Source organism: Phoca vitulina, unplaced genomic scaffold (assembly GCF_004348235.1).
Source record: "Phoca vitulina isolate PV1807 unplaced genomic scaffold, GSC_HSeal_1.0 scaffold67, whole genome shotgun sequence".
Classification (NCBI taxonomy): Eukaryota; Metazoa; Chordata; class Mammalia; order Carnivora; family Phocidae; genus Phoca; species Phoca vitulina.
Genome location: NW_022589770.1, coordinates 1133732 through 1155937, shown reverse-complemented (window position 1 = coordinate 1155937; position 22206 = coordinate 1133732). Strand labels below are relative to the sequence as shown.

The 22206-nt window shown below is 39.6% G+C and overlaps 1 long non-coding RNA gene and 1 other non-coding gene across 3 annotated transcripts in view; both read left to right on the top strand.

Annotated features, from left to right (window-relative positions):
• LOC116624481 overlaps window positions 1-22206 on the top strand; it is a 197395-nt gene that overhangs the window by 58510 nt on the left and 116679 nt on the right. The window lies entirely within an intron of this gene.
• On the top strand, window positions 1326-1460 carry LOC116624501. The gene has a single exon (XR_004297907.1). It is a non-coding gene; the product is annotated as a small nucleolar RNA SNORA70 (small nucleolar RNA).

Genomic DNA, 22206 nt, shown 5'->3' with positions numbered 1-22206 from the left:
CCAATAGTTTGACTATGACTTTACCAGAGATGCTGAGCCAGAACGACCCAGCTAAGCTGCTCCCGGATTCAAAACTCTCAGAAACCGTGAGATGCTAACTGTTGTTTCAAGCTGCTAAGTTTTGGGGATGGTAGGTAGGTAGGAATAGATCGTGAATATACTGCCCTGGAATCTTGCTTCCCACAGCCTCTCAGTGTCAGGTCAGTTAGTTCATTATTCATTCATTCATTCCCTCGTTCATTCCATGAATGTTTATGAACTCCTTGCTACTTGTCGGGCAGTGTAACTACCTTCAGATCCTCACTTCGAGGAGCCTACAGTCTAGTGGTAGAAATACTACGCGCAGACTAACAGTGAAAGTGCTGGGTGCATGTGAAATGCCACCCATGTGGTTTTGCGAGAGGGCTTTGGGGACGCGGAGGAGGGAATGAGAACTTCCAGCTTGACCAAAAGAAAGGGGGATAGAAGTAAGAGATGGCACTTGACTTAAGCCTTGACACCAAGGTGTGATGGCTTTGTCATGTGTCAACTTGGCTAGGCTGAACTACATTCCCCAGAATTCCCTTTCTTCTATGTTTTGGTTTAGGGTGAGGCACGAGGGAGATTCGGAAGCAGCAGCCATTTTGTAGTGCACACATGTCACTGCTGATCTGCTAACTTGTTGGTGTGAGCAGCACCGAGCCTGTGATTGCTCTACCTTGCCCTGCATCCTCCTTTAGCTTTCCTGACTTCTGGGCCAGGCATGTACATTGAGCTCTGTGATAAAGGGCTTTGGCTTCTGAGGAATAGTCTCCTCACCAAGGTGAGAGGCAAGAGCAGACTAGGTTTTGATCGTTCCTTGTGCCTGGGGTGCCAGCCTTCCTGACTGCCTGCCACGTGGATTTAAGCTCCAGGCTCAGATGACAGTCTTCTAGAGACTGCTTCACCAACTCCCACAGTTGTGGAAGCTAGTTCTCTGTGACATACATGAGGTACAAGGTGAAGAGGTGAAAGAGATGATTCAAGGCAGAAGGAACACTGTGAACAAAAACACAGAAGGGAAAACATAGGCCTAATACAATTCTTAACCACTGACACACCCCTGGTACTGACTCATCAGAATAAATGTCGGTCCCAGCGCTGACCGGCCAGAGTGAATGGTGGCGCCGGCACCCGCCGATCAGAACAGCTGCTGGCTGTGGCACCCAAGCAGGGTCTTCAAGGGCTCTGACTGTTCCCCTTTAGTTACTGAATTATGGAGACTAAGGGGATGTCTGAGTGGATCTTGAGGTGGTTAAGAGCATTTGGGCCATCAAAGATGTGACTATTTCCCAACTGGAACAAAAGTGTTTTCTACTTTAATAACTTGTGCTCTTTCTGCATGGGGGCCCAGTGCACAATGGCTACAAACGGTAGTCTCCTTGATAGTGTATGCAGCCTGTTGATTGAATGGGTTGCCCCAAGAGATCTTGGAGACAACCTTTTCAGCAGACATTGATGTCTGACCTCATGCTATCCCCAATCCAGGCTCCAAACAGTTATGTGGGGTGCCTTTGGAAAGCACCAGGGTGCAGTGGCCAGGATCCATGTTCGCCAAGTCTTCATGTCCATCTGTACCCACCTGCAGAACAAGGAGCATGTGATTGAGGCTCTATGCAGGGCCAAGTTCAAGTTCCCTGACTGCCAGAAGATCCACATTTCCAAGAAGCAGGGCTTCCCTAAGTTTAATGTGGATGAATTTGGAGACAAGGTGGCTGAAAAGCAGCTTATCCCCAATGGCTGTGGGGTCAAATATATTCCTAGTCATGGCCCCCTGGACAAATGGCAGGCTCTGCACTCATGAGAACCTCGGCCCTACTCCCTTCTTATTCATGCCCACCGATAAATCCTACTTCCTGTCAAAAAAAATTTTTTTAACAACTTGTACCATCATATTGATGCATTCCAGCTGAATGCCAGCTCTGAAGAAAATATGCAAGGGGAGTGCGATGAAGAACAAATTGTTTAGTGTGACTGAACATTGGCTGGCTTGGTGTGTGCCTGTAGTTTTCAACCCCAGTTACTCAAGTCAGTGAAACTGATTTAACCTGTTGTGTCTTATGTGGCTATAGTCAAAATAGCTATTAAAATGGTTCCATGGAGAAATGCAACTTAATCCAATTATAGGAGACCAGGACCCTATCCCTTTACTGAATGAGGGATCAGAAAACAGGAATTTTAGCCTCTATTCTGCCACTGACACACTGTGATCTGGCAAGTCACTTACCACAACTCATCCTGAAGCCAGAATGTGGTGACTTGACTTAGGCTTTTCTCTCTGCAATTTTCTGGAGATCTGGAATGCTTTTCCATTCCTTAAAACTATAGCCACTAGTCCCTTCAACTCTGGAGTCAAGACAGATTTCACTCCAAAATCTTGCTTTGTACTTTCCTGCCTTGAAACCACAATTTTACTCCTACAATTCCTTGTTATGAGTTGCCTTTTTCTCTCTCTAGATAACATCACAACTCTAAGTTTATCCCTCCTTTTGAGTGACTTGATCTCTTGGCAAATTATTTACGAGGTATTTCTTTTATACCTCATAAGGTCCCCTGGTACTTAGAAATCTGTATACAGCAGGTGCCTATTAAATACTTAAATATTCCTATATCATTTGGTAAGTTTTCCAGTTCCAAAGGAAAGTCAAGCAGGACATTCTAAACTAAAATATTTAAGGGTTTTGGATTGCGTATAGCTCTGTGTTGTCTCTGCCTCCCTTCCACTAGCATGAATAATTAAGAATAGAGTTGGACCCCTGTGTGTGCATGCCCATAATAGCATTTGTGTGCATATAATAACGGTGTATAAATTAACTTCTTTTGCTCCAAATGAAAAGGCAGCCTTGTTCAATGATGAGTAAGTATGAATACAAAGAGCATTTCAGCATCCTCAGAGCCATTAATATCTCTTGGATAATATCTCAAACTATAAGAAATTAGTATTTGCCATTCAAGAGAAATTCAAATCATAAACAAAAAATATATATATAGTCAACCCTGAGATACTGAACAGAAAGGACTATAACCAAAAATCTTAAGGCTTTTGAAATTACTATGAGGCAACTTTTCCTTCTTTAGCCTGGAAATTTTCCCAAAAAGTGAGGTAGGTTTTTCATTTCTACTTGCCTTGTTTTTGTATTTAGGAAATATATATTTAATTGAATTTGAATACGCTTGCTGCAACCATGGGTGAAAAAAAATTAACATATACACTTAGCATGACCTTGTGAAGCATACAAAGCAGAACAGAATAAGAATTATTCATCCTCATTCTATTTCCCTGGAATAAATCCTAGGTTGGTCCACTGTTATTAAACCATTTTTCAATAATAGTTCATCTGCCAGCATTAGCATGAATAAATTTCTCCTCACAGTATAGGAAGCAATTCACCACTTTCTTTATCTTTCTTAAACACATCCAATCCTTCAACAAGTTCACTTGTCCACTTATCCACTTACACATACAACTAGGTATAAATAGCTCCTAATTCTTAGCAAACTTCTCATTCCTCAATACAAAAATGTCTCCATCTACCCCAGTAGATTTAGTCAGAATTGGTCTTCTGAGTCCATATTTTGCCTCCTGTAGATTTCCTTTCATAAAGAGCATCACAGAAGCTTTATTCATTAGCATTCTGAGTTGGTCCTCTAACGTGGGGGTAGCTCTAATGCAATTTATATTCAGTTCATCCCATGCTTCTAGTTCTTTACATCAAGCCCCCCTATTTGTGCTGAGGATAAGGGAGCCAATTGGAAAAGGTTTTGAACCCTTGGCAATTTCACCGTAAAATACACCAAAATGCTATAATCTGTATGCAATCTTCATTAAGAATTTCTACCACCTGCTTGCTGAAGCCACAGCACAGCTCCACTCATAATCACCATGCAGGGGGCAGCATTAGTTAACGTCATTAGACAAATGTTGAGATCTTCTTTTGCATGTTCATTAGCACCAGGTGGGAAGAAACTGCTAGATCCAGGCGTGGAACTTTGGGGGCTAACTCGGGCTTATACATTATTTAATCAGCCAACTTTTTGAGCATCCACGAAAAACCAAAAAGGCTAGACTACCAGTAATTTTCTGTTGTTTTTTCCAGATATGTTAGGGACAGTGTCAATTTTCAGCTTCACTGAGGGTGATCTGTAGGAGCTGTGTGGGCATTGAGCAAATCACTTAACCTCTCTGTGCCTCAAAATTCCTGGTCTATAAAATAGGGATGATAATTTTATCTACCTCCTGGGGTTGGTTTGAGGATTAAATGAGTTCATACAGATAAAGCACTTTGAACAGAGCCTGGCGAGCTATTATCATCTTCTTCCTCCTCATCTTTGTTTTGCTAACTCTGCTTTACGCTGTTCCTTTAAACACTGGGGACCCCACAGTGCCAAAATGGGGAGGCAGGGAGTGATTGGACCCTGAGGCTCTGAAGAAGCACAGCAGCTTCTCTTGTTTTTTTGTTTTTTTTTTTTTTTCTTGTTTAACCTTCATTCTTGGGGCACTTCCTAAATGCCAGTCACTATGCTAAGCTCTTCACAAACATTTTCTCATGTAAACCTCAAAACAAGCCTAGAAGGAGAGATGCTACTGTAATTTCCATTTTATAGATGAGGACATTGGAGTTTGGAGAAGTTAATTTGCTTATACAATTAAGCTCCACAGTCTCTAAGAAGTGGATGGCTTTCTTATATGTCATATTAACTTTGCTTTAGAGGTTATAGTCACCTCAAGACTAGTTATAAGAACTTTGAGAGCTGAAAGGACCTTTACCCTTGATGTAATCCACACGAAGGAGTTAAGGCTCAGAGAAGTCAAGGACTTCACCCAAGGTCACACAGCCAGTTGTGACCAGCTGTGACCCAGGACTTTTGCAGGGATCCCTGCCCCTACAATGCACTGCTTTTTATCTTCATGTTGTTTTACATAATTAATAGAGCTCTTCAAGTGTGCAAATACTTAAAAGTATGCATTCCTCTCAGGGCATGAGTTTCTTCAGCATGGAAATCATATACTTAAATGGAAAATTAACTGAAGGGAGAAAAGAAATACTTGGGAGAGGTTTTTTTATTTAAAATTAAACACAATTGCTTTAAGTGAGCAACATCTTAAAAGATGGTATTAAAGTCCTACCCCAGAAGCCACAAATATGATAATAAAAGGTTTACAGTGCTTGTTATACTAGACATTCTTCAGTTCCATGTTTCTTTCCTGTGTTTTTAACTAGCGTGGAACTGAGGGAATTAAGTATTCTTTCAGTTTCTCTTAAGCCTTTTCCTGCTTTAAACCTGAATTCCTGGGGTGCCTGTGTGGCTCAGTCGTTAAGCGTCTGCTTTTGGCTCAGGTCATGATCCCAGGGTCCTGGGATCGAGTCCCGAGTGGGGCTCCCTGCTCAGTGGGGAGTCTGCTTCTCCCTCTCCCTCTCCCACTCCCCCTGCTTGTGTTCCCTTTCTGCTGTCTCTGTCAGATAAATAAATAAAATCTTAAAAAAAAAAAAAAAAACCTGAATTCCGTATGGCAGAGAAGAAAAGGGACTTCCTTGTTCCTGCATCCACCCCATCCCCTGCCCCACATGGCTACACACACACACACACACACACACACACACATCCCTCTCAGAATGAAATCTCCTCCCTTTTTTTTATCTCTTCTTTCTCACAGCCTCCACACCCCCCCCCAAAATCCCCCCCCCCCAAAAAAAACCTAAACCTCAACATTTGGCTCAGTGACATTCTCTCAAGATCAAAGTCAAATGATAATTTCCATGAAAATCAAAGTAAGGTCAGTCTCTCTCCCTCTCTCCCTGGAAAGCCTGGGTTTCCAGCCTGTGAAAAACTAAAAATTCCACACTTCCCCCTCTTCTTAGGATGAAACTCTCTGCTCCCTCTTCCTTTCTTCAGGTGTCTCTTCACTTCAGCACATTTCTGCTTTTCTGCAGAGACGGTGATAGAAACTTCCAGCGTCAAATCCAAGACCTAGCTACTGTTAGTGTCTCTCTTTTCCTGGGATCAGCAATGCCTGCGAGGCTTGAGGTGAAGATGGGACAAGAGGACCAGAATGGAGAGAGGGGGGAGGTTGGAACAGAAAGAGAGGGACAGGAGATACAGTGGTTAAGGTAGGAAAGTCCTATTTAGTGACTTCCTATAGGTCAGGCATCGCCGCACAGGTAAGAAACATATTCTTACTTTACATGTGAGTGGCCTCAAGTTCACAGAAATGGTTTAAAATTTTCAAGGTCACAGAGCTTGTGAATGGTCTAGTTAAAATACTAACGCAAGGCTGTCTGACCTCAGAGTCCAAGTTTTGTGCAAGGGTGTGAGGTCAGTGACAAATATGGGGAAGAGTGGAAGGGGCTCTGTGCAACACCAGGATCCCACCATTACATACCTTCATACATCTTTATGATGAATTACCCACCTGACCTTGTTTAGCACAAATGATGGGCCAAAAGCAACTGCAAGCTAGACTGTGGACAAGGACTCTGCCCCCTGTCATCGCCCCACCCTTCCTCCGTGCTCAATCATACATATGCCCAAGTAGCTCCTATATTGCAGGGGGACTCAGGAGGTTGTGGTTTCGCTCTTAAAGTGGAAGGGCCCATTCTGAAATCATTGCTGCTGTCCAGGAACCCTCCCATAAAGTCACTGATTGAAGTGTTAACTGATAATAGGACTTCATACTTCCCTTTTGACCAAGACATCATCTGAGAAGTTTCACGCAAGTGAAAATAATTTTCCTCCTCAAGAAATGGCAATAGTAATTATGTGCTTTGTTAGGAAATGCCTTCAGAAAGGAAATACAGTTTTTTTTTTATTTGAGAGGAAAATATCAAATAACTAACACAGGAAATCTCCCTAGAGTCTACCTCCAGTAGGAAAGCTCATTTTATATTTTGCAAGTTTTATGAGAAAAGCATTCAACTCTAATAAGTAGCTATTTGAGTATTATTCCTTGTGTGTGAAATTCATTTGTTGAGACTAGCATAATACCATGGGATGAAGACTGGTCCCAATAGGAGCTATAAGTCATCCTAGGGATTATGACATGAAATGTTCAGATATCCAGTATTAAAAATGAATGTTTTCTTTTGCTACTTTTTGGCCTAGTGGGGAAAAGAAAGAAAAGTACCCTACAGATTCCATTAAAACAAACAAATAAACCAAATCCTAGAGTGTATATTCAATAAAATCTTGGCTTGACACAGGGTCCTGAGTCGGTAATATGAATCAGCAAGTGGTTTTCCTGATCTGATTGGACAGGAGTATAAGGAAATGGAAGGCAAAACAAGCCTTTAATGAGCACCCTACCCTTGCCTATTGCCGTGTTACATTGTAGCACTCTTTCAGCACTACTCTGGACTTAGCTCTGTGACCTGCTTTTTGGCCCATCTGATTAACAAATGTGTTGCAAGTAGAGACCTGAGAAGTGTTTCAGTTCCCACTTGTTCTTGTATTCTGCCATAGCCATGAGAACATGTCTGGGTTAGTCTGCTGGAAGATGAAACACACACAAAACAAAGCTAAGTCACCTGTCACCCCAGCGGAGACGATCCTAGATCAGTCAACAACCAGACGATCCTCCCACACATTAGCAAGTCCAACCAAGACCAGCAGAATTACTTAGCTGAACCAAGAGCAGCAAAGCTTCTGAACACACCTTTTGGAGGCAGGAGTAATAAATGTTTGTTGTGTGGTTTGTGGTGGTTTGTTATGCAGTGTTATTGTGGCACTAGATAATGGATACAAAACCCACAGTTAGGAAATAGTTTCTGGATATCAAAACATATTGTAAGTTGTGTTGCATGTTATGTGAAAGCCACAGTAAAGATTTGTGTTAAGATAGACTGTAGCCCTGTATAGGTAAACCACAGCCAGGTAAGAAGGGGAAGGATTCTCACTTAAAAGGTAAGCTCATTTCCCTCCAATCACTCAAGGAAAAGGAGTATCTCCCCAAGTGGAAATGAAATCTAAGAGTAAGAGTCATAGTCAGGTAGGCACTATGACAGGATCTCTCCTAGGAGAGTATTTCTCTAGGGTCCATTCAGAATGACTTCTGCTTTATGGGGATTGACCAGGAGCTGAGAAGTGAAGGGTTCACGGGTTTCTACATGACAACGATGATGATGATGGTGTGTGACACTTTATTGAGCAGGTTGCTTATTTTGTCCCAGGGGATATACTCAGCTCTTGATATGTATTAGCTCATTCAATCTTCATACCGGCCCTATCGGGTATTACTTTTTCTCCATTTTATACATGCGGCAGTTGAAGCCCACAGCTATCATTAAATAACTTGCCAAAGACAAATAAAGAACAGAGCTGGGTGGTCACCAATCTGACTCAAGGACCTCTATGCCATCGGGCCATGGAACCACACATCAGACAAGTGGGGTTGGGGCCAGACTTGATACTTTGTAAACTCAGTTGTTGTTAGCCCATGTACTCTGTTTCTCACTTGGAATGGGAAGGAATTTCATCCCACCATAAGGCTAGTATCTTGGTGGCAGCAGGAAGGGAATAGGTAGAGAGAGCTGGAGTGAGCGAGAGAGAACAAAAGAAAATTCCAATGGGAAGGTCAAGTTGGGGACAAGGTCAAGTGCCCTTAGTCAGGGGCTTTATCTCACTCTGTCCAGGATATTCTCCAACAGGTGCTGTTTCCTTAGAGTTTTGGGGTTTAATTTTATGGCAGAGACTAGAATTTCCTTATGTTTTGTACTTACTGGGCACTTTTCTAAGCATTTTAGATACATTATGCATTGAATTCTAGCGACAACCCTTCAGTGATTAAAGATATTTTTTATCCCTAATTTTAAAGATCAGTGTGATTTGAAATAGAGTTTCTGGACTGATGGCAGGCTGTCAACTCTTTTCAGGCCTCAGTGAGATGAGAAATTGAGGTGAGAAATTGACAGTAGGTGTTTAGAAACTTTTAACAATTAGAGCAATGTTTTGCCTGTTGAATCTAATAATCTAGAACAAAATGAGTATATACTCCATAAGTTTATGTTTTCTATTTCATTTTCCTGGTAATTCATTTTAATGCATTTTACAAAAGCAGTTTTCCTCAAATGGATTAGATATTTAAAAAATGGAGTTTGAGAAACACTTTTGGATAATAGGATTGAGGATCAGAGAAATAACTTGCCAAAGTTTTAGTCGTTAAGAGGCAGAACAAGACTCAAACTCAAGTCTTAATCCAACGCCCATCAGATCATTTTATTATTAAAATTAACATCCAAGTTGATTAAGACAGTGTCTGCCCGCATCTGCCTATTTAAACAATGATGTGAAGTTTGACTGGGGGTGGGGGCGCTGGTAGGAGAGTAGTAGGCACTGGGGCCTTTCTATTGACAATCAGTCAAGTACTTACAGAGCATAGAAATAGGACTTGTGAGCTGAACTTTAAAAATCAAAAGAATGCCACCAGTGTGAACCTGTAATACGCACAGTGATAACATGATTCTTGCAGATCACTTGGAAATACCAGCACAGAGCTTTTTCCTTTGCTCCTTCTGCAACTCCCTCAAGGAGAAATGTAGGAAATACAGAAAATTCTCATTTGAGAAAAATTGTCTAACAGATCCTACACCAAGTGAAACCGTTGATTTTGTGGTCTTAAATTCAAAAGCGTTTCTTCCCATCACCTGTTAAAGTAAAACTGTGCCTTGATTATAGCCAGTAGTAGTAGATCTACAAGGGCTTTGGAGCCAGACAAACCCAGACTTAGGTCCTGCTTTTGCCATTTTTTTTTTTGTTTTTCCTCTGTAACCTTGGCATCAAGCTAACCTTTCTGGACTTTTTTTTCTCATTTATAAAACGTGAATAATTCATACCTCCTAGGATTTTGAGATAATTTAATAAGGTAACTCGTATAAACTGCTCTCATCAAGTATGAAGTAAGAGGATAATTACATCAAATGCCCCCAAACCAAATACATTTAACCAGCTTGTTTGAGATCCTTTCAAATGCCGTGGTTGTACAATCTCAAAATAATTAACTAAAAGATTTTTTTTTTTTAATTTAGTTATTCAGCAAGTAGGTTTCTTTTCAGGAAGGAGTAAAACAAGGTCATCTGACTCAATTTTAAAAATTGAATTAACTGAATAGTTTGCATGTTTTATTTCCATATGTAGAGAGTCTAATAATTCAGGATAATTCTGGTCTATTGTACACTGAAAACTGGTTTCATTAAATTTGTGAGGTACTCACTTTTGTGGATTACTGATAATCTTATCTCACAGGGATGTTGGGAGAGCCAAATTAGATTATGTAGTATATAGTTTCTGGTACACGATAAGCCCTGAATTAGTATATTTTTCCTGTATTCCACTTTATTTACAATTGCTGCTGTTTTTAGGTTGATGTCACTTTATAGCATTTGATTAGGTACAATGATTAACACCTTGGTCAACTTTTTTACTTCAAGACTTAACAGAATGAAATTATTTGTACTGTGACGGTGGAAATATGGGCACACGTGATTTAAAGCCATTATGAATTTGCCTTGAAACCCTATGGTGAAATTTCTTCAAACGAATGATAAGAAAACCTCACCGATACACAATCCTCAAGGTCTGCACCCCAACCAGTTTCTGAACTGGTATGGAGCCTTTGGCATTTCCTCAGTAATTGGCCCCTAAACTGTGTCAACAAGTGCTTGTGTACCCTTTATAGTTTTCCCTAACCTTTAATCGTTCCAGCATTCTTTTCCGAACAAAACACAAACCTGTGCTTTAGATCATTAATTGATTTTCCTTGTGACATCCTGGGGATCTGAAGTCTGAAGTCTCTTTCGGGAGCTCATTTCAGGCAACACTGGAAAGGATTTCAGAACACTGTAGAGGACCAGTTAGAAAACCAGCTGCAAACATTGGGTAATTTTATTTCCATCCTCTGGCTGTTGCTTTGGTGGAATCTACAGATTTTAGATCCTTCCAGAGCACACATAATAACAAGATCGCAGGATTGTTTAAGCATTAAATGAGATTAGGTATATAAAAGTACTTTTTAAACTATCAACCATAGACAGAGGATATACAAAGTTCAAATATTGTTATTTCATAGGATGCTTTTACTTCTCTGTGGTTCTTTTATGGGCACAAGATGGCTGCTGGGGCCAGATGTCACATATTTATTTATATGACTCTGTCCCAAGCTAGAAGGGAGGAGTGGAAGGATTTTTCAGAATTTTCTTTCTTTGTATCAGGCAAGAAAATCTTTCCAGAAGCCCCCCAATCCAGCAGATTTCCCTTAAGTTTTCATTGACCCAAATTAGGTCACATATTCGTCCCTAAGGGAGGATCATAGAATTACCCATTCCAGGCAAGGAGAAACAGGATTATCATGATTGGTTTAGGCCAAAGGGGCACAAATGGTCTGATTTAAAGATCTTTGATATTTAGCCTCTAGTCTTAAGAGCCTAGCATAGCTCTTTTGGGCTCCCTTGCTTCTTGGCTCCTAGCCTGCTTCCAGTGGATATTTCTCTTAACACTCCCTGGACATCTTGACTATATGTTCTGATTTTTCCTCTTAAAATATACTTTTCAAAGAAGGAAGTATACAATCTCAAAAAAAAAAAAAAAATCCTTCAGGTGTGCCTGAATTCTGCTACATGAACTCTTCCATGTATGTCTCCTTCTCTGTACCTCTTGACCATCCAGGCCAATATGGAATTGATGAGATGTGATGACCTTTGGAATCAGTTGGACCAGAATTTTAATCCTAGCCCTCTTACAACTTAGTTAAGTCATGGAACCTCTTTGGACTTCCATTTCCTCATCCGTACAAGGAACATAAAATGTCTACTTCAAAGGATTTAGTACAAGAATAGAAAGTACCTGGCAACCAAAAGAAATGATCCATTTTTTGTTATTTTCATCATCAAGTCACACATCAGTTGCTATGATTGCTGTATCTCAAAGCCCGGTCAAATTCTTCACTCAGCTCACTTGAGTTGGAGACTTGGTTTTTGATGACTTATTCTGGCTTTAACACTGTACTCCTTTAAGGGCACACTCATTGTTTCCAATATTCTGTTCTTTGCTGGTTGCAGTACAATTCTGGATAAAAGGGTCTCAGACCCCTGTGCCCTAGTCTGAAAGACATGACAATAATAAATGCTTGTGAAAATAAAAAAAGTAAGATAAATATAATGAACCTATAAGAAAGTGCAATAAGGATCAGCAATTGCAGTCATAACAAAGACTGGACAGGTGGTTAATTGCAGTGGGTAACCTAGGCTTTGGCAACTTGAATAGCAACAGGGACAGTAAAACTTCAAAAGACGACATTATGCAGTATTGGTAAAGAGAGCAACTGAAACAGAGAGATCAGGAGAAGAAAATGGATGAAAGGGAAAGGGACTTGGGCATGACCCAAGCTATTCCAGTAAATGAACTATTGAGAAAGACCTGGAAGCACAAAAGATATTCCTTTATTTCCTTTATTTTTTTTTTAAGATTTCATTTATTTATTTATTTAGAGAGAGAGAGTGGAGGGGAGGGGCAGAGGGAGAGAGAACACCTCAAGTAGACTCCCCACTGAGCGTAGAGCCTGTGCTGGGGCTTAATCTCACGACCTCAAGATCATGACCTGAGCCAAAATCAAGAGTCAGATGCTTAATTGACTGAGCTACCAGGCACCCCCCCCATTTCCTTTAAAAGATAATGAAACACTTATAATTAGCTGTATTTGTTTAATTTAGATACATAGTCGATTTATGTTATCTTTTTCTTGGTGTATTGTTACACCAAGTATTTATTTTTATTTCATTTTTGGATACATAGATCTTCAAAAGAAGCCAGGTAACATCTAATACAGTTCAGTCTGGCTCTTGCCACTAATTATCCCTAGTTGTGTTCATCTGCACTCCTACCTTCACAGGGCTAAAGTGAGGCGAAATGTCTCACCAGGGTCTTCTATCTCCCACCTTACATTCCTGGGGAAGATCTGCATCTTATGGTGTTGGTGTTAAGAGTCCACGTTTCTTCTGACTTCAATTACTAGTATGCAGCCCTGTTTCCATGCATCCTCAGACTTTTCAGCTCCCTCCTTGGCTTTTCTGGCCTCTACCCAACCAATCCAGGGAACCAATCCTCGGAACCAATCCTCTGTGGAGCCGTGCCCTGGGTCCCAGTCTACTTTCAGGTCTCATTCCCAGCTTCAAACTCTGAATTTGACCTGCTGCTCCCTGAGTTCCCGGGCCTCCCCAGATTCTGAGCTATATTTTGGTTCAACCTCATTCTTGCAATAGTGAGAAACCTGAAAGGGAAAGAGAAACCAGGATCTCAGCAACACTTTTCCACTTTTTTGGGCCCCGTAGTCCTACAGGCAAGGCCCAACACTGACGTGGTGAGGACAAAGCTTCGCACCAAGTGGTTGTTTAGAAAATGCTCCCTTTTTCTGTCATTAGTATACTCCTCTCTTTCTAACTTTTTTTTTTTTTAAAGATTTTATTTATTTGAGAGGGAGGGGGGAGAGAGAGAGAGAGAGAGAGTGAGCGCACGCGTGCACATGAGCAGGGGGAGGGGCAGACGGACAAGCAGACTCCCCGCTGAGCACAGAGCGTGACTCAGGGCTCGATCTCGGGGCCCTGAGATCGTAACCTGAGCTGAAGAGACACCGACTGAGACACCCAGGTGCCCCTCCTTAACTTTTAAAACAAGTGTAACCCCTAGATCAGAACATCAATTTTATTTCTATGGGATCTCAAGAGGAGTAGCTTTAATTTCATCAAATCTAAATGATGATGATAACAGCAACCTTTCATTGAGCGCTTAATCGTGATAACTAATATATTCATCACTCAAAACCTCTGAGGTATCATTGTTGTCATCCCCACTTTACGTATGAGGAAACTGGGAAACAGAGAGGCCAAGTAACTTCCCCAAGATCACACAACAAATGATTGCCTGACAGGATTTGTATTTGGACATTCTGCAGTCTGAGGTCTTAAGCATTATGTCACATGCTTCTAGATCTTTGATATGGTCCTTGGTATAAATAATTAAATAAATCATAGAGGATATGCAAACTATGAATTTTGGTGGAGATTTTTTAAGTTTGGAGATTTTTAAAAAATTTTTGCATGTGAAAATAGGTAATTCATCCTTTAATCAAAAGGATGATGCATTGAGATGTGTGATGATGCTCTGAGAAGCACATAGTCTATCTATAGCCTGAAGTGTAAGGTCGTTTATATAGCCTAGATGATTACAAATACAAGGGTGCTCTGGTTGCCTTCAAACTGCAGGAAAAGCTAGAGGGCATGTATAGAAGGTAAGTGTGGGATACTATTTTCAATGCCAGCCCTCCCCAGCAATGCTTCTTTTAATAATTATGATGGTTAATAGCTGTCATAACTCCTCATACGTATATAGTGTTTTACAGTTTATAAAGCATATCTCCATGATTTATTTCCATTTTTGTCCTCCTGATATTCATTTGTAAAATGACAGGTCAAACAGCTCATTTAATTAAATGAGCAAACTGAGGAGTAAAAAGATTAAGTGACTTGTCCACAGTACATCAATAGTGGATGATCACAGCAAGATAAGTTCCTCTGCCACACACCCTCAACCCAGGTGTTTGTTACTAGACCAGACAAGTCCCAGATATATGAACTTAAAGGAGCTTTTAGTATCTACAAAATAATCATTGGATTGAAATGTTTAATAGCTAACTGAAACATGATGATAGAAGTTTTTCTATCTACTCCAGAAGTGGTCCACATCACTGTGATTTTAGACTTACCTTTATGCTGTAAGTATATGGTTTCTCTTCTGTTACGAGAGGACATAATACTCTGAGTTAACAAATGGGGACCAATAGGAGAAGTTATTTTCAAGGCAAAACAAAAGAGGGATCTGGACCGTGTAAGGAAAGCCTACAAACAACAATAAAATACAAGACACTCAACAGGAAAATGGCAAAGCAATTAAAAATGGAAAACTTAAATGGCAATATTCCAGCCCACTAGTAATCCTAGAAATGCATTTTCTCCATCAGTTTGGAAAAAAATTGGAGAACTGCATAATGCCATGTGTTGGTGAGGATATGGGTAAAGGAATCTTCACACACAATTGACAGGAAGATGAATATTTTGGTTCTGCAACCAATTCTGATTCATGGGGGGAGGGGCACCCTGACACCTCCAAACAAATAATGTTCTGACACCAGCTGGGTGTCCTACCATTTAACTGTCTATCACAAAACAGTATCAGGTCCCTTGGGTTAAGGTGTCAATCCTATGAGACAACCCCACCACCACCACCTGGCCCCAATTCTGGCCAATGGCAAGCTCACCTGTGCTTCTCACCGAGTATAAGTCAGAGAGTCCCACAACCCCTTCCTCAGCTTCAATTAATTTGCTAGATGGCTCACAAAACTCAGAGAAACATTGTTCTTACTAGATCATTGGTTTATTAAAAAAGGATAAAACTCAGAAACAGCCAAATGGAGGAGATACAAAGGGCAGGGTATGGATAAAGAGTGCAGAGCCTCCATGTCCACATACACCACTCACCCAGCACCCCAAGTGTTCACCAACCCAGAAGCAATCATAGTCATGATTGATTAAATCATTGGCCATTGGTGATAGATTCAGCCTCCTTCCCTTCTGCCCTTCCCAGGGTTCAGGGGTAGGACTGAAAATTCCAACCCTCTAATCACTTGATTGATTCTCCTGGCAGCCAGCTGGTGAGTACCTATGGTTGCCTCATTAACATAACAAAGGACACTTCTATCCTCTCATCACACAGGAAATTCCAAGGGTTTTAGGAGTTAGGTGCCAAGAACAGTGGAAGAAGACCAAATATATATTTATTTATAAATCACAGTGTCACAGCAAACTAGCATAGCCATTCAGGAAAGTAGTTCTTTGTGTAATTAATATATATGTACTTTATAACCAGTAAGCCTGCTCTTGGGTATAAATCTTAGAGAAGTCCTCAACCAATCTGTAAAGGAAAATGTATAGGGATATTCCTTGCAGCATGTTACTTAGGTTGGAGGAAACTCCAACTTTTGTGAGTCCTTCACTAAAGAATTAGATGAGTAAAATGTGTATCAAATGCATTTGATAGTGTATTATGACCTTGCTAAAAGCAATAAATACATGTAATTACAGGAATAAAAAATAAGTTTCTTGAATGAATCTTACTGAATGAAAAGTTGAATGAAAAAAGAAAGATTGAGATTTCAAATCCATTTGTGTAAATCACAAACACATTTACAGTGGCATCTAAATACCTTCAAAGGTACTCCTCGGCTAAATCTCATCACTGTGTTTAGGCTTTTACAAAAGAAGGGAGTTCCAACTATCTTCAAATACCTTCTGTCTTCTGCCCTGCACAAATCCCCAAAGCAAGGCAACATCAGGGGTTCAGCTACTTGCCTGAAACACAAGAGAAAGGGAAAGATTCTGCAAATCAAGTCCAAATTAGTATCTCAGGATAGCGTTCCAACTTTTCTCTAATGAAGGAACTTGCACCTATCTTCCTGTCTTCTTTTCCTGACCTTGCTGCAGAAAAAAGAGGTACACACAACTAAAGACATACTTAAATACATGCAAGTGGGCACCTTGGAAGAGGTGGCAGAATGTAAGTTGAGATAGGGATAAAGGAGAAAGATAAGTAAATCCAGAGTGGGACCTTGCTTTAGCCGATGATGGTCATGAGCCATGAACTAAAGAGAAAGACAACCTCTTTCCTCATATGGCCTTTCCATAACCCCCAGGACAGTCTTTTTTTTTTTTTTTTTTTTTTTTAAAGATTTTTATTTATTTATTGAGAGAGACAGTGATAGAGAGAGAGCATGAGAGGGGGAGAATCAGAGGGAGAAGCAAACTCCCCGCCGAGCAGGGAGCCCGATGCGGGACTCGATCCCGGGACTCCAGGATCATGACCTGAGCCGAAGGCAGTCGCTTAAACAACTGAGCCACCCAGGCGCCCAACCCCCAGGACAGTCTTATTAATAACTTAAATTTCCTGCCAGGAGAGATAGATAGGTACTTAGAGGGAGATTTAATTTAATTGCAGAGAATGAGAGAATGGGCATTTCTGCACTTTTCAGTTTGTCAAATAAAACTCCAACTTGCATCAAATACATGTTTCTATTCATAGAAGAGTCCTTTACTAAGCAAGTTTTCCAACTTTATAACTGCATGTAATGCCCTGTATAATATGTCGCCGTCTGTATCATGACCACTTGATGTCATCTTTAGCAAAAGGATAGAGGCACTTTTATCAGTTCCTTAAAAGAGCTTTAGAGAGAAATGATAAGTTTCAGTGCACTGTTGTTCAGAAACAACCCCTCGTTGTTATCTTTAGCTTGCTTCAATTGCCAATTGTTCTTTGAGTTGAAGAATGTGTTACTCAGTAGAGAGAGAAAAAAATGCGACCCTAGGATAATTTCTATACTCTTAAAAAAAAGTCTTAGTTTAAGGGACAGGTGGTGGTAGTAGATGAGGAAAGGAGAGAGAGTCAGTGCAACCAACCAATACTATGATTACCAAGACAAATTCAAGGAAAGAAAAGGGCATATTTTCTTCAAAGTATTTAGCAACTTTAGAAATATCAGTTGGTCCCAGCTACCTTTAGACAAAACAAAGCAGACAGATACCCACATCTAACTCTTTGGGGTGGGGCAGTGGAGAAAATGAATAATTCTCTGGGTTGTCAGAATGGAGGTCAGTGAAGAGAAAAGTTATCTTCTTGCTAATGAGTGGCTGTGGAGGTGGAGAGGAAAGCTAGCAGAGACAGGAAGGAAGGGGCAAGTGAGCAGCTCTATTGAATGAAAGAGGCAAGTTTTTCCTGTACACTGAGGAAGGCTTTCAGGCCAAACCAGATTATAAAGTATCAACAAAGTTTCAGGTATGTTCTGTGTGTCTGTGGTGGTACGTGTGGGCTCTCTTTTTTAAGTGGTAAATTAGATCTTTGTCTACAGGTGTGTGAAGAGCAGAGGCATGAGCTAATGATCCCAGTGTATGACAAGTAACTGAAACCTCTCTCGGGCAGCTTTTCAGCATCTTTAGCTTAGACCTGACATGACAGCCTGTCCTGGCGTACTTGGGATGATTTAGAACAGTGCTTTCGAACTTTTATGTGCACATGAATCATCCAGGGATCTGATTAAAAATTCAGATTCTGGTTCAGTATGTCTGAGATGGTGTCTGAATTTTCGTATTTCCACCAATTTCCAACTGATGCCAATGTTGCTGGTCCTCCAGACCATACTTGGAAGAAAGAGCAAGGGTGTAGAACACACAGTCACAGATATACATAGCTATTTAAGATGTGTAATATACACATATGAACTTGGACACACACATAGGTGCAAAGAAAGACATTCACTCATTCACTGAGAAAATAAATTTTGAGTACATTTTTTTTAGAGCAGGCACTGTACACATACAGACATACATATGAAGAACCTCCAGAAAACACACTTTAGGACTGATCTTTGCAGAGGGACCTTAAAATTACAAAATATTTCTTTGGTTTCCCAAGACACGCATACTTTTCCAGCACCAATCTCTTTGGCCTTACTTTCCTTACTCTTAGTTACTAGACTTTCCTTACTCTTAGTTACCAACTTTAGAATAGGCAGCTGCCCACATGCAGAAAATCCCAGTATGCTAAAGTATCTCTCTTCACTATCTAAAATTCTTAAAATGGCTGTGTTGGCATAAAGGTGAGGACATGGGTATTGAAATGAAGAGGTCTGGGCTCAAATTTCAACTCTGTCATTACAACACAACTTTAACCTCCTTGGGCTCCAATTTCTGCATTCACAATATACGGATAAAAAGTCTCCCTCATGAGGATGGCTATTCACCTAATTCAACAAATATCTATTGTCGGTTGATTGCCTGCAAAGGACATAGAAATGAAGTCGATTCAACTTCTTGACACAAGGAATTCATAGTCTAGTAAAGAAAACAGATGTGGTAGAATGATGTAAAAGAAATAGCACAGGGAGGAATTGATTAATTTACCTGGGGCATGGGTGAAGTCTTCCTAGAGGAGGTGATAGCTAAGCTGGGCTTTGAAGGATGGGAGGAGTTATCTGATAGAAAAGGAGAAAATGGACCCATGTTTCTCAAAATTAATGTGCATCCAAATCATTGGAGTTACAGATCCTGACTTAGTTGCTGGGACAGAGCATGTAATTCTGCATTTTCTAACAAGCTTTAAGTAATGCTGTTGTTGGTCATACACCTAGAGAAGTGAGGGAGTTAGGCATTCTGGTTAAGGAAATACCAGCACAAAGGTGCACTGAGAAACAGTATGGTCAATTTGAAGAATAATAAGCAGCTGGGAATGGTTGGACCATCAACTGCAAGGTAAGAAGTTATGGGGGTTGATGCTGAAAAGTGGGTAGAGTTGGATCAAGGGAAAATTAAATGAAAAGACATGAGTGACTCTTCCTGGCACTTAGTAGGGACTTCAGCAAAGTTGCAGGATATAAGATCAACACACAAATATAAGTTCTATCTTTCTATTCCAGTGGTGAACAATCTGAAAAGGAAATTAAGTAAACAATTCCATTTACAATTGCATGCAAAAGAATATAATACCTAGAAAAAAAAAAATCAAACCCAGAAGATGAGAGATCTGTACACTGAAAACATAAAACATTGCTGAAAGAAAGAACTATATAAATGGAAAGACATCCCGTAATCATGAATTTGAAGACAATAATATTAAGATGGAAATACTATTCAAAGTAATCTACAGATTCAGTTCAATCCCTATCAAAATTCTAATGGCCCTTTCTGCAGAACTGGAAAAGCTGATCATCACATCCATATGGAATTGCAAGGGGCCCTGAATAACCAAACAATATTGAAAAAGAGCAAAGTTAGAAGACTCACACTTCCTGATTTCAAACCTTACTACAACACTGCAGCAATCACAATAGGATGATACTGGCATAAGGATAGATGTATAGACCCGTGGAATAGAATTGAAAATCCAGAATAAACCCATACATTTATGGCCAATTTGTTTTTGACAAGGATGCCAAGACCATTCAGTGGGAAAAGAATATTCTTTTCAGCAAATGGTCCTGGAATAACTGGATATCCACATGTAAAAAAAAAAAAAAAAAAAAAATGAAGTTGGGCCCATACCTCACACTATCTGTAAAGTTTAGGGGACTTGGGGAAAGGAACATATGGAGACTCTCTTTACTTGCTGTGTAATTTTCCAGTAAACCTAAAATACTTTAAAAATTAGGTGTAATTAAAAAAAACAAAACTCCAGATGAGACAGGAATCCACATTACTAGAATAGCTACAATGAAAAAAGACTGACAATAACAAGTGTTGTTGAGGACCTGCAGCATCTGAAACATACATTGCCAGTAAGAGTTGAAAATCATATGCCTATTTTGGAACATAGTTTGTAGTTTTTTTGTAAAGTTAAATATACACTTACCATATGACTCAGCAATCCCACTCCTGGGAATTTCTCCAAGAGAACTAAAAACATATGTCCATAAAAAGACTTCTATGAAATGTGCATAGCAGTTTCATTTATAATAGCCAAAACATTGGAAATAAAAGTTCATCAACTGGTGACTGGATAGACAAATTGTGGTACAAATATATAATAGGCATACTACTCAGAAATAAGAAGGAATGAATTACCAATACACATAACTTAGGTGAATCTCAAAAAGTATTATTATAAGTGAAGTAGCCAGACATAAACACTACATACTATATGAGTCAATTTCTATGAAATTCTAGAAAAGGCAAAACTGTATTGACATAAAGCAAATTAATTTTTGCCAGGGACCAGGGTCAGAGAGGGCATTAACTATGAAAGGAGACAAGAGAACGTTTGAGGGGTACTTGAATGTTCTAAATCATGGTTGTGATGGTGTTTACATAATTGCACACATTTGTCAAAACTCACCAAGGTATACATTAAAAATTGAATGTTTTCATATGTAAATTACACTTTAATAAGGATGATTTTTAAAAGCATTGAAAAAATGAACTCAAAATAGATCAATGACTTAAATATAAGAGCTATAATTATAAAACTCTTAGAAGAAAACATAGGGGTACATATTCACAATGTTGGATTTGATAATGAATTCTTAAATATGACAAAATCTAAGTAATCAAAAGCATTAATAACAATAAATGGGTAAAATGGATTCTATCAAAATTTAGAGTTTTTGTGCATCAAAGGACACTATCAAGAGAATGAAAAGATAACATACAGAATGGGAAAAATATTTGCAAATCACATATCCAGTAAGAGTTTAATATCCAGAATATATAAAGAACTATTATAACCCAATAACAAAAAGACCAACAATACAATTAAAAAATGAACAAAGGACTTACATGGACATTTCTCCAAAAAAGATATAAAAATGGCCAAAAAGCACATGAAAAGATGTTCGATCTCAATAGCCATTAGGGAATTGCAAATCAATGGCTCTAGGATGGCTATAATAAACAAATGGAAAAGAACAAGTATTGGTGAAGATAAGGAGAAATCAGAATCCTTGTAATTGCTGGTGGGAATATAAAATGGTTCAGCTGCTGCAGAAAGCAGTTTGGCAGTTCCTCAAAAGTGAAACATAGAATTACCATTTGACTAAGCAATCTCACCCTTCTGTAGATACCCCAAAGAATTGTAAAGCAAATTCAAGTGTACCTGTGTTTATAGCAGCACTATTCACAATAGCCAAAAAGTGGAAACAACCCAAATGTCCATCCATAGATGAAAGGATAAATAAATTATGGGATATACATGCAAAGTAATGTTATTCAGCCACAAAAAAGGAATGAAGAACTGACACATGCTACAATGTGGAGGATCCCAGAAAATACTATGCTAAGTGAAAGAAGTCAGAAACAAAATATTGGCATGTTGTGAGAATCCTTTTATACAAAATACCCAGAATAGGTAAATCCACAGAGATAGAAAACACACTGATTCTTACCAGGGACTGGGGATAGGAGGGAATAGAAAGTAACTGCTAATGGGTATAGATTTCCTTTTGGGGTGATGAAAATATTTAGGAACTAGGTAGAGGTGGTAGCTGCACGATATTTGTGATTGTACCAAATTGTTGACTTTAAAATAGTTAATTATGTTGTACACTTTATACATTTTTGTCAGTTATATCTCCATAAAGCTGGGAAAAAATTATTAAACACAGACAACCCA